Source organism: Anser anser (assembly GCF_964211835.1).
Source record: "Anser anser genome assembly, chromosome: 1".
In the NCBI taxonomy this organism is placed as follows: domain Eukaryota; kingdom Metazoa; phylum Chordata; class Aves; order Anseriformes; family Anatidae; genus Anser; species Anser anser.
Genome location: NC_139720.1, coordinates 22,903,781 through 22,919,828, shown reverse-complemented (window position 1 = coordinate 22,919,828; position 16,048 = coordinate 22,903,781). Strand labels below are relative to the sequence as shown.

Below are 16,048 nucleotides of genomic sequence, written 5' to 3'. Positions count from 1 at the left end.
GTCCATCAATAGGATGAAAAGCAACAGGCACAAACTGGTTTAGTGGAGGTCTTGTTAGTGTCAGGACAGAGGTTGGACTAGATGATCTTGGAGGTCTCTTCCAACCTAGACGATTCTGTGATTCTGTGATTCTGTGAAACTGAAACACAGGAAGTTCCATTTGAATATGAGGAAAAACTTTTTTACTGTGAGGGTGACAGAGCACTGGAACAGGCTGCCCAGAGAGACTGTGGAGTCTCATTCTTTGGAGATATTCAAAATCCGCCTGGATCCTGTGCAACATGCTCTAGATGTCCCTGCTTGAGCAGGGGGGGTTGGACTAGATGACGTCCAGAGGTCTGTTCCAACCTATCCATTCTATGGTTCTCTAATATGGGACTGTTCAAAAAACAATATCTGAAAATTAGAGCACTAAATGCAGAAATCTGTGTCAAAACTATTAGAACAGTTTCAAAAATAAAATAATATTTTAATATTTCAATATTCCAGATTTAACTGCAGTACTGACTGCTATCATTTAGGCAACGTAGTATAAATATGATTTGGGGGGCAATTTCTAAAGCAAAGCAAACATGGATATATTATACAATTGTACTCTAATTATCATTTTTCATCATTTTATGATGTTACATTTCACATTATTATATGCCAAAGAAACAATGCATAGTCTGTTTTTAACAGTGATGCAATTTTCTGTGTTCTGTTAAAGACAAAGAAATCCAGATAGCCATATGCAGGTTTGAACAAACCTGTTATTGAACACTTGGTTAAACAAAAAATTGCTTTTATTTTACAATGACAGAAGTGTTGTATTCCCCACATGTCAAGTACTAAAGATATATTTCCAAAGGGAACCTCATCTAGAAAAAGTGACCCAACTGTTTCTGTTTTTATCATTATTTTTAAAAAAGATTTCAGAATCTTTTCAGAAAGATTTCACAATAGAGTGGTCAGAGTGTTTTACAACCTTACTCCACTCTCCATTATATTTTATTTAATCCTGTAGATGCCTTAGACCAATTGTCTAAAAGGCATTGATAAAAATACTTCTGTTATGCAGTGAGAGATGTGTGGTATGGGGGCTTGTTCTCCTTCCCTTTCACAGTAAGGGAAAAATTAATTGCTGCATGCATATACCTCTGCTCCAGCTGAATTGTTCTTAAATAACTGATTCAGGTCAGGTATTAAATGTTCATCCTTCCAAATTGTGAATAACCATATGGTTGGTTATGCATCACAAAATGTTCCCTTTAAGGGCCTCTTTTATCAGGTAGTAACAAAAACACTTTCTTCTTCTGGAAAAAAAAAAAAAAAGAAAACTAAATATTTTTTTCTTTCTCAGACCTCACTTTCATGTGTTTTTTTTTTGTTTTTTTTTTTTTTTTTTCCCCGTTAGAATATTAATTTAGAGAATTTTTCTGCAAAGCTGGCTGTGGCATGAAGATACTATATCTTGACTCTTCATTATACCAACTCCAGTTGTGAATTATTATCTTTACCAGTGCATGTGTTTTTCTTATAAAATTGTCCAGAAAACAGCTTACACAAGCTTATACTGGTAGTCACTGGTGACTGAAGTGTGACTAGGACTTCTGAATTTATGTGACATTTGATGCAAGTGCATTATTGCATTACTTTGCTTTTAATGATTAAGGTTGTACTTGGATTAGAATAACAATAAAATTGCAAAATTATTTTCACTTTCTGGAGGATGTAGCAGACTCCATCAAAAGGAAATGTCTAACTATCTGGTGCTTTGGAAGAAGAAACCAAAAAAGTCAGAAAATGTTGCAATGAAAAAATTTTCTTTAGTTAGTAACACAAACAACTCCCTTCACAGGGAGTAAAATACTTCATCTTTGTTTTCTTATGCATTACCAAAGAAAGAAAAAACTAAATTAACCATGTTCAAATCACTTCTTTGTCTCTTCTTTGTTGTCTGCTACACTATTATTTCTGATTTTATCTAGGAAGTTGCTTTCTGGCAGAGCCTAACATCTCAGTTACAGAGCATGACTCTTTGTTGATAGATGAGCATTGATAAATAGACCTTACCCATAAAGAATAAAGCTGCTGAGCAACAAAGATGTTTACCTAATGATAAACAGAATTGAAACATTTTTGATGTTTTTAAAATCTTAATAATAAATTTCTAAAAGGTACAGTCAAATTTCTAACTGATGTCTTTTTATAAGCTATTCATGTTATGTAAATAATTTTTATTTTTCTTTATTTTTCTGGGAAAACAAAACCCCAAAACAAATAACAACAACAAAAAAACAACCAACACATAGAAATGAACGTGTAAGTGCTTTGTTTCGGATCAACTAAAGAACACAACTTTTCTAATTGAGAAAAAAAATGGTATGTTAAATTCTGTTTATCATTCTTCCATCCAACACAAGTATTCCACTTACACACTTAGAAAGAAAGTGAAGGAAGATTAAAACCAAAAGAAGATGCTTGCCATTTATTGAATAGCCCCAGCATCAGGATTTTGTGACTGTTCCAGCTGATCAATATTTTTGCCAGTTTGGAGTGAATTCGCAAATAATTGAAAAGAATGGAGCACACAGTTGCCATATTGACTGTATGCTGGAATAGGTAAAATTCAAAACTAAATTTTCTGATATCAGAGGGATAACTCATTCCTTTATGGAATCCTTTTGTGATTGACCATGTGTACCTCTTTCAGCTTTTGAGAGTATTCTACTAGAAAAGAAAGGATCCCCAAGAAAAAATAATTTTGGACCTGTAATGAGATTCATCTCAATATTTTGTTTCTATTTTGTTTTGAGAAAATTCCTACTATCTCAAAACCTGGTTTCTTGATTGAAAATTAATCCCTAATTATAGGAATTTAGTCAGTTATGATTAATATGATCCAGTCAGTTTTGTGGCATTATTATTGCTATTATACTAAAGTATTTTCCAACTATCAAACAAACCTCACACAATTGTCAGGCACAGCATAGAAAGATGATAAAAAATCACAAGCAAAACTATTCACTGAGGACAACATTCTAACAGGTACACTACTTCTTATTTCTACTGTTCTTATGTCTGTCATTAATGGAGCAAAAAATTGCTTTCATTTTTAGTCTATTGTGCAAATAAGCTCTTACTTGCAAATTCTTTCATAACCTTGAGGCACTAAGACAAATATTCCATGCCATTCTACACACACATATTCTGCTCCCAGCAGGTCTTATCCTCAATATTAGATAAAGGTGGTCAGTAAGAGAGCTGTAACTCCAGCCAATATAGGAGTGTTCACATACCTTACGACAAGCTTTTTCTTCAGAGTAGGAAGGTTTAAGTGTGTCTGATCAGGCACCCTGTTTCATTCCTTATTATGGCTTCAATTATTTTATCCTTCTTTGTACAGATCAACACAAATTTGATAACACTTGTATTAGTTCCATGTCTGGAGATTTTAAGCTATACATTAAGGAAACAAAATCTCACCTCAGATCATACTAGAAAGAAAAGAGAAAAGTCATTCTCTATGTTCAGTCATTAAGAAAAAAACTAATTATCAGACAAAAAATGCATTCTTTACTGAATTTGAAGTTAACACTTTGTAGGTAAGATCTAATGAGCAGGCAATTACTAATAGAATGATATAATTGCAAGTAATAAAAAACAGTACTGTTGATTCTGCTTTTGTGGGATCATTCCTCTTTTCCATTAAGAAAGGTGTACATTTACATGAATGAAGAATTCTGCCAGTATCTACTAATGGCTTAATTAGGGACAGTGAGAGGATGTTATGAGCATTTATCTGTACACAGTAACTGCAAAAAAAAACTAGTTTTTATGCTGATTGCTCATCTACAAGCTAGTACCTTAGCTGAGAGCCAGTCCTTTGTTATATAGTGCACCACCACAATCACACTGGATAATGTCCATGTAACAAAAAGTCAATTTGCATCACAACTTCTTATCATCTGGAAAATTTTACTCAGATAAGATACTTTAACAAGATTTTTAATTCTTCTAGAGGCAGAGTGCAACTTTGTTCTAATCCTTCTCTCAGATCTCCTTTGCAAACAGAAATAAGTTAGCTTATCGGTTTTTATATGGAGATTTTTCTTATCTTATCTCAGTACTTTTAAGTCACAATTAATCAGAATTTTTTTCAATCATTTGTATTGTCTCAGGGGATTTTTTCAAAATGTCACTTCTCTATTCTGGCCCTATAGCCCACTGCAACCTGCAGCATTTAGACTAAAATTTTTAATTGATCAATAACATATATCCATTAGAATAGCTCCCTGATTTAAAAAAAAAATAATAATAATAATAATTGTTCTAATCATCAACCCTAAATAGCCAGAGAAAATTAGGAAGCTGATTAAATTAAGCTAAATTAGAAAAATGTATATAAACTACTTGAATTGTTAGATATGAAGTCAAATTACTCCATGCTTATTATTTTTAGTGATATTTTTAAATAAAATCTGTAAGAAAAGCAAACATTTGTCTACATAATTGTTTCTGCAGCATTTGTACACTCACCATCTCTATAATATTACTATAAGTATAAACATTGCAAAAGTATAAATGGAATTTCAACTTTCATTTTAACAATTGCTTCAAAGACCAGTAATAAACTTTCCAGTCATGCAGTTGCTCTGTTGCACCCCTACCGCATGAGATGTGGGTGCCTCAACTCCTGGGGTGCTCTTATGGTAAGAAAAACCCTGGCAATGACGGGGACATTCCTAACAGTGGGCACGATGACCTTCTTATTTGTACCCTTTTACTCTAAAACAACTTTTTTTTGTCCATCTTAACTATCCGTATGGACAGGTGGATCATACTTGCAAGTCTTGTGTTGAGTCTTGTTATCTAAAGCCTTGTTCCATTTTCTAGAACATGTACTCATGTACTTATGAAGTACAAACCTATGCTCTTGTTGTATGGACAGTTCCTATAGTGGTATAAGGGACTGACCAAAAATCTTTTTCTTAAATTTACCCCTTAATTCTAGACATAGAGAAACAATAGATGAATAACAGAATATTCCTTTTTCAATAAATGTTTCATGCTGCTTCTTTCTTCTTGTCTTCATACCTAAGAATGCAGTAAAAAAGCAATCTACTTAGTTTCTTCAATGAAAGGTCTACAGTTGTCTCTCTCTCTCTCTCTCTTTTTTTTTTTTAAGTGTAAAAGTTAATTCCTTCTTTTTTAGTTTATAGGGGAAAAAAAAAGTCCCAGTTTGGTCAAAATTGGATTTACATTTAAGGCTCAATTGGGTTTGTATCTTTCTAATGATTATAGCAGATATTAACTAAGGTCCTTCAATCTTCAGCCAAAAGTAGATAGGAATAATCACAACTGCCTAGAATAGGAATTAATTTTATTCCTTTTAGCCCATGATTCTTTCTGCTCTGCTCAAATAATAGATACATAGTTATTAATAATGGTTGTTCTGATATTATGAGACAGCTTACTTTTGCAAATCTGGACAATGTTCTCAAGAAAACAATTAGTTTGCCTTAATTACTTTTGTAGGTAATAGGAAATTTATCTAATTAGATGGTTCATATGTCTCGTGCCCTCTTGGAGAAAAATCCTATTAATTACAGGGCTATCACTGAATATAGTCAATGAAATACACAAAATGGTTACACATTGATTATATATGCATGAAAGCTCAAATAACCTGACATATCTATATTGTTACTGAATTTCCTTGATTTCCAGATAGAAAGTTCATCATTTAATTTAATTATTTATTTATTTATTTTTGGAAGAGGTCTTGGAATGCCACCACTGGGTTATCTGGACACTATAGCAAATTGTTGATGCTATGCTATAAGAAATCCTTTCATCCCCATTTGACCTGTTAAATGTTGTTTTGGATCATTCAGGATGTACAGTCAATTCAGACAATTATACTTAATTGGTAGACAGATGTGCAACAGTACAAAAATGATGCCTCGTTATTTGTTAGTGAAAACTTCGGTAAAAGCAGCAGAAACAGAATATCTAAGACTTCACTAACCTAGTGACATAATTTCCCCCTTTCCTATCATACTATTTTAGACACAGAATACTGTTTTAGAACCTGTATTCTGTTGGTGGCATTGCATACTTTAAAAGATTTGTTTCGGTTCCAATCACTTTAACTGCACCGTAGTTATTCCTATACATTTAAATTTATACTGTTTACAGGACAGGACATGTACTACTTTAAAATCACACACTCTATTCATTCACATAACATTCTATTGCTCAGTTTGAATATACAACCATAAACTGTGTCTTCAGTTTCCAATTTGAAGAGAGATGTTCTTACCAACATCTGAAGACATATAATACAATAATTACCATGCAAATTCTATTTTTGAACTCTGGTCAATAAATGTTTTTATTTTATCAAATTAAAACCCTGACTTAAAATAATTCCACCAAATAAGTGTAGCACAGCCCTTCTGCTACTTATGTAGTCATGAACCCTCATTTTCAGGAGGGAAAATTTAATTTATTTACCCGAGTCCAGTTTAATCTAATTTTTGGTAATCTTATTTATTTCTTCTGGAGATAAGTGAAATCATTGATCTCTATTTCCTAGAATACCCTCACACTACAGTAGGAAACTGCTCTGCTGGAACGAACTATGCCATGAACTCACTTTTCAAACTGTAAGTAACAAAGTACTAAACCAAAAAAGATGAAAAAAAGTCCATGAACACAGTTCACCTAAGAGCAAACATGACAAAATTGTTAGCAGGAAATAAAATGGCTGTGTGAGATTGCACAAATGAATCATCACCAAGAAAAAGAGTTTCTGTGCATGTCTGTTCATGATAAGTGATGGCTGAATTGATAGAGCTCATGTTGAATATAAGGCAATGACATATGGACCTATACACACAAAAATGAGCCTTGCAATCAAGGTCTGAAGCTCCCCTTGGTGCCATAAAAGAACTGTTATATAGCTTTCTTTTTTTATCCCCAAGTATTCTGGCACAAAATTATTTTTTTTGGAAGATCACCAGCATTTACAGATCTAGATTATGAAGGATAACATTTATGCAGCTTGACTGTTCTGATCCTCTAGTGTATTTTGTATATTTTAATTTTTTGAGACATGCAGGTTACTGAAGTACATTTTCCTGTGTAGTTTTGCTTTTGTAGTGGCAGCTGAAAAATATAGAAATGTTTTATTACTTGCTCAGTGTATAATGCAGATACTATAATATCAGTAGCATTTTATACTCACTTGAGAGACCTGTGTGAAAGGAAGATGAAAGACACGTTGACTGAGAAGGAAATGTAATGTAATAGACCCAGCTCCAAGCAGAAAATATGGGCATTTATCTTCAATGATTTATGCTTGGAAAAAGATGACAGATCTGAACTGTATGGGTTTATCTGAGTACAAACTATACCCAATATACGTGTATCACTGTTCTTACATCTGTAAGTAACTTGTTATAACTTGTTTGCTGCTTAATTAGAAATATGTGGGGTTAAAGAAGACATTCCATATTGTTGGTAATCTCCCTTAAAAATAAATTGTTTTGACAAAAACGTTAAAAAATGTTTGTTTTAAAATAGATAATTAAAAAGTCTCACTTTAAAAATGGCTAGATTAGAAACTAACACATTTGTGCTGTTTTCCTATCTTTTTTTAGCTAAACTTTATGACACTCAATGTAAGTACATAGACTATTTCAGAAAAAAAAATAAATCTGATTTTTAAGTAGCAAAATTGGCAAATATGTTTGTTTTTTTTTCAGTAGATTATAATAATGATGTTTCTGTCTGCCTTGTGTTTAAAACACTTCTGTAGTCTAGTCTAATGAAGTACATTGGAAGACCTATACAACAAAAAGGACAATTTACAAAGAATTAATGAAAAAAAATACAATTTTTCAGCATACTAGAAGAAATGTACTAAAATAGTCAAATGGGGGGAGGGAACAAAATTAGTACATTAAAAATTCATTACATTTTATTGACTGTTATTAAAGGCATTCGCTCTGATCTTATTGAATGTTTGAACGTATGGTGGTTGAAAAGAAATAAAGATCACGAGAACACTTTCAGCTTTATGTTATGGTGAAGAATTTCTGCTGCTTTGTTTATCCTCTTAAATGTATTGTTATTTTAAAATGTTCATTTATTCTCTAGGAAAGCAGAAACTATTACAAAGCCATTCACTAACACACAGTCAAGTTAAACAGTATGCAAATAGTTCACAGATAACTCAACCCTTGAAAACAGTTCGTCTGGATTATTAAGTCAATATGTGTGACTAATGAGTGTACTCACATGGAACATTATGAGATCACATATTTCTGAAAATATTCCACATTAATGGACTACTGAATTTACAGGTTCAAAGAAATCTATTTCACTGTTTTTACCTTAAAAAGCCATATATAGGCAACCCACCTATTACACAGTCAACATTAATCCAAATATGCTCCACTGATTTTAGCATCACATCTGAATGATCACAGTGCACAAAAGCTGATGAAAAACTCCTTGCTTTCAAGTAAAGCTTGAATCAAGCTTTATGGAAGAAATAATATATGCAGGCATGAAAGAAACTGAAGGTCTTGAAAATTTATACAATTAAAATCATAGAGTCATAGAATGGCTTGTTTCCAGTTCTCCTTTCTCATTTATCAAAGGGGGTACACTCTCCTTGTCCTTTCTTTTCTGGCCAATGTACCTACAGAATCCCTTGTTATTTTTTGCATCCCTTGCCAAGCTCAGTTCCATCTGTGCCTTGGATTTCCTGATCCCATCCCTGCACATTCAGACAGAGCATGTCTGTACTCTTCCCAGGCCAAATCCACTGTAGATCACTTACTCTAATAGGTAAATCTCGAAGTAAAAAGAAAAAAAAAGAAAAAAAAAAAAGATTCAAACAACAAAAGTGAAACCTCATTTGGTATTATGTTTTGAAAATTCTCATATTTAGTATTATTTAATTGTGATTCTCCGCTTTCCTACTCAGAATGCTTGACTTCTTGTTTGTAAATCTGCAAACCACCATTTAGAAGATTGGCAAGGTGTGCTTCTATCCTTAAATCTGATCAAATGATTTTTCATATTTCTGAATGTTATACTTTTGTAATATTATACAATGTATAGCTATTACAAACATAACATTCTGATTTAAATCAAATTTCCTCTTTAATAAAAATACATTTCATAAATAAAAATCAGTAAATATGTCTCTGCATATATGTTTTCTGTACAAGCAGATGGATTTCTTTTTCTATCTAAGTTTTTAATTGGTCTCTGATATGCTATCTTCGGTTTAACAATTTTTTCCCTGTCTGTTTTCTAAAGGTGTTTTAAAACTTCTGTGTCAGGGATGTCAAACCTTTATCAGATGTGAGCACCACATATATCCTTTCATTTTGACATCTCTCATTAAAGGAGTTAAAAGAGCTTTTGCACAAGCAGCTCTGACTTTGGAAGCTGAAAATAGATTTCCATCATCTTGAAACATGAAAATCCGAAGGGTGCCCTTTGGACATCTCCTGAGAATAAGGAGTGATGCTAACAGCAAAGGCTACCAGTATATCACAATACAAATCAGTTTAAAGGAAGTAATAACTCTAATCAGACTGCTGTGCCATCTCTTTTAGAATGGTCTGATGTTATCTATAGAAAAAATGAAAAGTCCAGCTTTTCTTTCCTAATTATAATGTGAAAGGACAAATTCATTTTTTTTCTTCATGTTTATACATCATTAGCTAAATGGATCTAAGAAGGTAGCACTTCAAAATGGTCATTCCACTACTGGGAAAACATATGGAAATAGGAAACTGAAATGTGAAAAAGAAAGATGTTAAAAATGAATAAAATACAATGAGTAAAAAAGCTCAAAGCAAAAAGTTAGCTCCTTAGGCTTAATCTGAGACATTCATGACACAGCTGAGGTAAATGAAGAACAGTTATGAGCATCAGCAACCTTTGCAGCACAAAGGCTTTCTAGACAGTGATTCAGGAAGAGTGATATCATTGTAAACAACAAACCATTTGTGTAGGTAGCTACTGCTTAGATGGAGAGGAATTCGGGTCAATGATGAAGAAGTAGGTAATGCTGGAAATGGATAATGAAAGACATTTTAAGAGACATAGGTTTTCAGAGCACAGATTTCTGTCTCTAAGCTAGACTCAAAAATACACAAAATTATGCTTTGTCACAAGAACCTTTGCAGACTGCTGGAGCAGCTGCAAGTGGTGAAGAGGCACAGATGCCCTGATGATGCATTATATTATATGAGAACTGTAAAAAGAGACATAATTCTGAACTTATCAAAGCACTGGATGGTATTTGGTTTAAGGACGAACTTTAAGGTATTATTCTTATTAAATTGGTTTAACACATCTATTTACAAAGATAGAAAGGTAAGAATTATGACATATTATTCACTAGTATGTTTTGTCAATAAAAGAAAAATTACTCTAAAGGATGATAACAAAAAACAACTAGAAAGGAAGTTGGAAAGGGAGAGGAAGAACCTCAAAGAAGTTGTATCTTGCAAGTAATCAAAATATAGGAACAGTTCTGTGATGAAGCTAATTTTGACCCTAACAAGCACTGACGTGATCTCCATTTCCTTCCGCTGTAATAACGCAACTGACTTCATGTATTTCCAAATGACAGCTGAGTTCTTTAGATATCTCCCTACATTTAAATTCTTTCATTATAATACCTTATATTACTTTAGAAATAAAACAATGCAAACATACTGAAATGGGATACATGTTCATCAGGATTGCTTTCAAAAAGTTTTTTTGTTGTTGTTTTTTTTGACATTGCAATTATTGCAAACATAATTGGACCTCTTGAGGATTAAGATATTCTTAAGGTATTTTGAACCATCTTTTCTTTAATAATAAGGATACTGAATGTTCCTTTGTGGTAATATTTGTATTACTCTACTTTAGAAATTCTTCTATATTCAAAAGCCTTTTGAGATTTAAGGCTGGATGTACTAAATGGCCTAGGCTTTAGAATAATAAGCACTGAATTAGGTGGCTAGGATCTCAGTATAATATATATGAAGAATTACATACATCCAGGAAGCAGTTACTGCCATAAACAAACTGTTTTTGTTGTTGTTGTTTGTTTGTTTACTGTACAATAAGAAATGTTGAAAAGATTAGTATGATTCAATTCTTATACTTTTAAGAAATGTGCCTGCTGTATCTCAGCCTTTAGGAATGTGCTCAAGTTCCATGCAGAGTTACATACTTTTGTCCATCCAGTGGCATGGACTTTGCACTGAGCTAAAATGTGCCTTTGCAAGGCAAAGTTTTCACCCTGCAGATGAAGCATCAGAGGTCTTGCACAAGATGTATACTCTAGCATTCAATTTACTCATCAGTCTGAAGAAGACTGTAGGTATTTTAGGGCTCTTTGATATTCTCTGTTCAGTTACAACCTTTTAGTAAAATATTTCCAAGATTTACTGAAGGGTAGATTGGATGCCCAGATTCTTACTTGTTCTCAATCAATTTATAATACACTATTCTGTACAAAGCAAACAAAAAAGGAAACAAAGAAATCAGTCCCTTAGCAGCCTATAACTTACATGTTAGGTAGGAGAAAGATTATGTAGATATAAGAAAAAATTGAACATCAATAGGAGAAAACTTAGACGGAAAAAAGTGCATTTTTTTTCATTGACTCATAGAATCGTTAGGGTTGGAAAAGACCTCCAAGATCATCTGGTCCAACCATCACCCTACTACCAATGTCACCCACATCCCTAAGCACCATGCCCAACCTTTCCTTAAACACCCCCAGGGACGGTGACTCCACCAGCTCCCTGGGCAACCCGTTCTAATGCCTGACTACTCTTTCTGAGAAGAAATGTCTCCTCATTTCCAACCTGAACCTCCCCTGGTACAACTCAAGGCCATTCGCTCTAGTCCTATCACTAGTTATCTGCGAGAAGAGGCTGACCCCAAGCTCCCAATATCTTCCTTTCAGGTAGTTGTAGATAGCCATAAGGTCTCCCCTGAGCCTCCTCTTCTCCAGAGTAAACAACCCCAGTTCCCTCAGCCGCTCCTCACAGGACTTGTGTTTCAGGCCCTTCACCAGCTACGTTGCCCTTCTCTGGACACATTCCAGGGCCTCAGTGTCCTTCTTGTAGTGAGGGGCCCAAAGCTGAACACAGGACTCGAATTGTGACCTCGCCACAGCAGAGTACAGGGTGATGATCAGCTTCCTGGTCCTCCTGGCTACACTATTCCTGGTACAAGCCAGGATGCCGTTAGCTTTCCTGACCACCTGGGCACACCTCCTGCCGGCTCACGTTCAGGTGAGCATCAATCAGACCTCCCAGATCTTTTTCCTCTTCACAGATTTCAAGCATCTCTGCCTCAAGCCTGTAGCATTGCATGGGGTTGTTGTTGTCTTTTAAAGTAAGTACAGCATACCAACCTTTCAAAACTAAATAAAGCTGTCTATGAAATCTTTCACCATGCCCATAAGCATAGATTTGTACCCTTAGGAATCTGTATAGAAAAAAACATATGACTATTGGGATTGCTCTCACCTAAATTCAACTGTCTAAAAATTAGTCATATAATCTAAATTGTCTATCCTGATCTTTCTACAAAAAAATGGAGTAAAGAGACCCATACAGAATATGTTTCCTGGGTTTAGCAGCTGACAGAAGGTGCCTGCTTTTCTTCATTGTACAATCAACCTGGAAAAGTGTCTTATCTGAGATGCTAAATATTTAACTGCATTGAATCGTGTGAGATAATTCCTACAGACAGGGATTTACAGAACTTCCAGAGCAATGAGAAAACTCAGCAGAGGGCCAGGGCAGTCACAGTTTCCAACTACTCTTTCTATGGGGGTAAAATCCTCAACCTTGTCTTCAAATCAAAACACAAGACAAGAACATCAGAGAACAAAACATAAAACTTCATTATACCAGTACATAATTACAGTTTAAATATTGGGTCCAGTTCTGACTAATCTCTAACAGTTAAGAATATTATTAGAAAGGTATAACTGTAGAGGCCTTTAACTGGGAGTAGCTGAGGTGACTAGAGCTGTTGAGCAAATTCCACACAAATAGAAGTTACATGGACTCTTGATTCTTTGTCCTTGTTTTATCACAAAAGAGATATATCAAAGTCTGTGTTGCACAGAAAAGATATTAATTATTCCCTCCTTCTCAAAGAGAATGCAGGAATCAAATCATATTTTTCAGTGACAGGTTGAAAACAAAAGGTGCACATTCTTCAGTTCTGTAATTCATTATGTCATGATGGCTTGGACATGAAAACTTTACATGGGTTCAAAAACTGATTGGACAAATTCATGGAAAAGGTTCAGAGAAACCTTTGTCTCCACTATTTTCAGACACAAATTTTGTATGAAAGATGTACCAGAAGTGTCACACTCTGCTTGCCTGTGTAAAAGTACATAGAAGGAAAGCGTTTGCTCCTTTAAGGGTATTTGGTCTAGGATCTTTTCGAGTGCAAGAAAGGGAGGAAGCAATAGGAACCAAGTCTGTTCAGTCACACTACTTGATGAGGGCGTGTGAGAATGTGGGGAAGTTTATTCAAACTGGGTTATCTGATGGAGGACTGCTAAGTTGGGAGGCAATGAACAGAATGTCCTGGTCAGTTGTACTCATTTATAAGGAAAAATATGGAATGTGGGAATGTTAATTCAAGCAAGATTGTCTAAGTGAGGATCTCTGGATCAAGATGATAGAAAGAAGGGAGAACAATAAGCAAAATCCTGAAACACAGGCCGGACAAAGCCAAAATGAAGAAAATAACAAGAAACAAATGTCCCAGTCACACTAATTGGTGGGCTAACAAGCTACAGGTGTCACTTCCAGGAAGGATGAACCAGCTGATTAAGCTGAAAAGATTGTGAACCAAGGAGCCCTGGACTGGCAGGGTGCAGAAACTGCACAGCTTTGTAAAGCCATGGAGGGTACAGGGGAAAGGGGGGGGCAGGAAGTATAAAGAGGTGAGGGATAGGTAGAAAAGGGTATAAAAGGGCCTGCTGTGTGTAAAATGGGACTAGCCAAGCCCTGTGCATGAATACTGCAGTCTGTCCAGTCCTTGTATGTTTTCTCATTCTGTATTTTCCTGACATTCTCTGTGTGTACTCATACTCGCTCTCCCATGTGCATGTGTGCTGCAATGGCTATGTGCCAGATACTGGGGGGACCTGTGTGTGTGAGTAAACATCAGTGCCAGCTAATGGAGTCAAGCCAGGGGAGCTCGCAGCCCAGGCCTGTGGTGACAGCTACTGGAGCAAATGGGGATCCCAGAGCTGGTAGTTGCAAGGGTCATAGCCATCTGGATCTGAAAGGGTCCTACAGACTTTGAACCTGTGGTGCCTGCTACTGGAGCACCTGGAGGGCTCTCAGTGTCAGCTAGTAGAGTGAGCGGAGTTCCCTACTACTAGCCACTGGGGCAGGAGCAGCGTGTGTTCTCAAAGCAAGGGGAACTGGTGGGGGTGGAACTGTTGTGACTGTGGGCTTGTATATATGTGTGTATGCTACACTAAAGGATTAAGTGCCAGCAAATGGGGGACCAGTGTCAGTGGAATTTAGTGCCAGCTACTGGAGTTAGGCCAGGGTGTAGGAGTCCCACATACTGTGGTGCCAGCTACTAAAGTGAGTTGTGGGTGTGCACCTCAGTTACTGGTGAGACCTGTGTGTGTGAGTGAACTGGGTGCCAGTTGCTGGAATCAGACCAGAAGTATGGGCACCCCCAGTGGTGCCAGCTACCAGAGTGAGTGGGGTCTTCTACTCCGTACTGGTGACTGGAGCAGGGCTGTGGGTCTCAGCCCATGAGCTTGGTGCTGGCTGCTGGCGTTGGGCCAAGTGTGTGTGGTTTGCATGTCTGTTTGCTAGCAAAATTTAAGCTGAACCAGCCAGCGAGTAGTGGAGGCCTTGTGTCCTGGTACTGTGCTGGTATACCCAGGGAGCTTGTGAATGTGGTGTGCATGAGGGACGAGTGCGTGAGTACTTGTGTGTTTGCAGTGAACTTCAGCTTGGATTAGCCAGTGAGTAGGCTACCTGCACAGTGTGTATGAGGTCCAGGATCTGGACAGGGTTGCTGGACAGACATAAAGGCTGTGCTGGGTACACAAAGCATCCACGAATGTGTGGGTGGGTGTGAATCTGCAGAGTGCTGTGTATGGGCTTTACTAGTGAATTTCTATCTTTACCAGCCGGAATGGAGGAAAGGGTCTTAGCTGACCTTGTATGTTTTAATATGAGTCTTGTGTGTGTAAGTGTTGTTGAAGGCAGCCCTTGTCAGGGCAGACTGTGATGGGTCATGTCCTGTCTTTGTGTGTATTCGTATGTCTCTGGGATATGTGCTCAGATTTACCAGTTGAATCTGCAAAGGGGAAAGCAGCAGCTGCACCCCCCAACTGGGTCCCCAGACACGGGGCTGAGGACAGGAGCAGTCCAGGGCTGGAGTGGCTGGAGGAGGTTACTATGCTTATCATGCTCTTCACTTCATTTAACAGCCTGGTACTACACTTTTTCTTAGATATCCAGTTCTGGCTAGTGCCAGGAATATCAGACTGGCTCTCCAATAAGAGAGAAAAAAAAAAAAAAAAAAGAAGAAGAAGAAAACCTGTCACATCAGACGTGATAAATTTTTATTTATTTATCCCTGAATCAGCTGAACTGTGCTGACTATTAAAAACTGACCTCTTGGGATTTTTAGCCTCCTGCCAGGATATAACCTTAAACACTATTAATCATTTAGTTGTTGGGAAGTTGCAAGGGCCAGCAGCAACACAAGGAACAGGCAGCCCAGAGCCAAGCACAGGCCGTGCCCTCACCAAAGGGCACAGTCCCATGGGGTCTGGACATGATGGACAGAACTGGGTGTATCAACAGTCCCAGATACGGCAGGAGATGAGCCAGGTCCAGAGGTCATCCAGGAAACCAAATTGTGACAAAATTAGATGAGGCCAGGGATGGGGCTGGAGACTGGCACTCCTACAGCATCACTGTGGCAGGGACTGATGGCCCTGGCTGGGAAACACCCCAGGGTGGGT

The 16,048-nt window shown here is 36.5% G+C and overlaps 1 long non-coding RNA gene across 1 annotated transcript in view; it reads left to right on the top strand.

The window, feature by feature from the left end:
• The window catches only part of LOC310892152, a 72,928-nt gene that overhangs the window by 21,482 nt on the left and 35,398 nt on the right, over positions 1 to 16,048 (top strand). The window contains exon 2 of the long non-coding RNA XR_014577909.1: positions 6,584 to 6,653. This is a non-coding gene — a long non-coding RNA (uncharacterized lncRNA). The remainder of the gene's footprint in view (positions 1 to 6,583; positions 6,654 to 16,048) is intronic.